Below are 2,272 nucleotides of genomic sequence, written 5' to 3'. Positions count from 1 at the left end.
AGAGAGTTTTAACATTTATAGTGTTACAAAACATTTCTATTTCAAATAAACGTTGTTCGCGTGAACATTCCAGTCATAGAAGATTTCTGAAAATGTATCAGTTTCAACAAAACAAAACACAGATAATAATGTTTCTCAAGCACCATATCAGCATATCAGAATGATTCCTGAAGGATCATGTGACACTGAAGACTGGAGTATTAGCTGCTCTTTGCCACCACAGAAATAAATTACATTTGAATATATATTCAAATAGAAAACAATTATTATAAATTGTTATTACATTTCACAATATCACTGTTTTTATTGTATTTTGATAAAAAAAAATGCTGCCTTTGTGAGCTTACGAGACTTCTTTGAAAAATATTACTGCCCCCAAAATTCTGAACGGTAGTGTATATACAAAAATGTAATTTCTTTTCGGAGCCCTATAGTAACCTGATGACGAAATGAGATCATGTTAATGCATGGAAAATTTTGGATGAGTTACTTTATATCTCTTTAACTGAACTCACACACACATTAAGGCAGAACAGTTTATTCTTCAACTCAACCCAGGATTGGACAAACAGACACACACACATGCACACACACTAATGCTAAATCTCATTCCATGTTCTCACCAAGCTATTTTAAGATTATTTAGTTTTCTGCCAGCTTAATCAGGTAGCGACAGCCCTTGGGTGGTGCTCTAATCCTTAACTAAGAAAGTTAAAATGCAGGCAGAACTCCACCATGGCTGCCGTCAGTCTTCTTTTCCTCTCTGTTACTGCCCTTGTGGGAGCTGTGGCTGCATTTATCACACATTCATGCGTATCATTATTATTCCACTTAGACAGGTGTGCTGCCTGCAGTACCTGTGGTGCAAAACAATGCGTAGTAAATGTAGACAAATTTACAAACACACAATGACACACTTTACCCTCCATTTCCCTTCCCTCCCCTCCCCAAAAAATCCCCTCCATTGCTCTCTAAGAGACTGCATTTATTTTGCAGTTCAGGGGCAAAAGCAGCTGACAATTATAAACTTGATTAAAACACAGTTATGCAAATCAGATGTGATGGGCCCATGTAGCTCTGAGCAGCCTAGTGACACAAACCCACTCAGACTCTATCAATCACAATTACCTTCCCTTCATGTGATGCCTACAATACTGATTAGACTAGAAGAACAATAGCTACAGCATACTTAAAAGCAACAAACAGATGTTATCAAATATTCAAGAGGGAGCACAACATCATTTACCTTCCCCTCTCCTCCCTCTATGCCTTTGTCATTTTTCATCTTTCTTTCATTTGAGATTCATTGTGGCAGGATCGATCCCACAGCTTTTCCTGATTAGCATTAGCATGTTGCTTTGCTTTGGCATGCTGAGATAATGTGGCTGCTTAGTGGGAAAAAGTCCTTTGCCCTTCAAAAGGCGTTAAAGACATTGTTTGACAGCTATATAAAATCATTCACCTCAGTTTATGTTTGTCGACATTTATTTTCCAATAACCTTCTAAAATACTGATCAACAACGCTAAAAACGACTAAAACCAGCCTAAGGTCTTGTCACTCAGGGCAAGCTGTTGTGTTTTGATGGTTTTAGTGAAGACTAGATTGATAGGCTGGCTAAACCTGACCAGCAAACCACATTAGGCTGGTTTTAGTTTTTTATTTATTTATTTTTTTCCAGCAAGGAAATCATTTTCTTTTGGTACGGTACAACGGGGATAAAGGCGCCCCAGGGTAAAAGGCGCCTTTGATATTATTTTCATCTAAACCACTAGATGGCACAAAAATGTGGCGTAGCACTTTCCAAAACATCCGCTTTTCAAGATGCACGTGTATTTTTGTCTGATCCTTGACGCGATTACGGGCAGCAGCGCAAAGTTGATTCTGTGCTTACTTGATCTAATATTTTATGTTTTTAAGAATGTTGTAGATTTAAGTAGCAAACGAGAATCACTGAAATTTAATGCATATATTTTGAGACAAATGTCTTCTTTACTGGAGCGGTTCTAGACCAAAGTAACTGGGTGGGGGGGCAGACAGGGGCCACTTGTGCTTTTAGGGGGCACAATTTTAAAATTCATCTTAACCTACTTTAAGTATTAATCATTCAGTCATTTTTCACCATGTCATGTATCACTGCAATCTCTAGAAGTAGTCTATAACAACTTCAACTAAAATGGATGTTTCATCATGTTTCATTTATTTGACAAATAATTTTGTATTGTAGTGTCAGGGGCATCATGCACTCATTATTTTTGAGGGGGCACGAGTGAA

The sequence above is a fragment of the Sinocyclocheilus rhinocerous genome, unplaced genomic scaffold (assembly GCF_001515625.1).
Source record: "Sinocyclocheilus rhinocerous isolate Xijiao unplaced genomic scaffold, SAMN03320098_v1.1 scaffold605, whole genome shotgun sequence".
NCBI lineage: Eukaryota > Metazoa > Chordata > Actinopteri > Cypriniformes > Cyprinidae > Sinocyclocheilus > Sinocyclocheilus rhinocerous.
Note: the sequence above shows the minus strand (reverse complement) of the source record.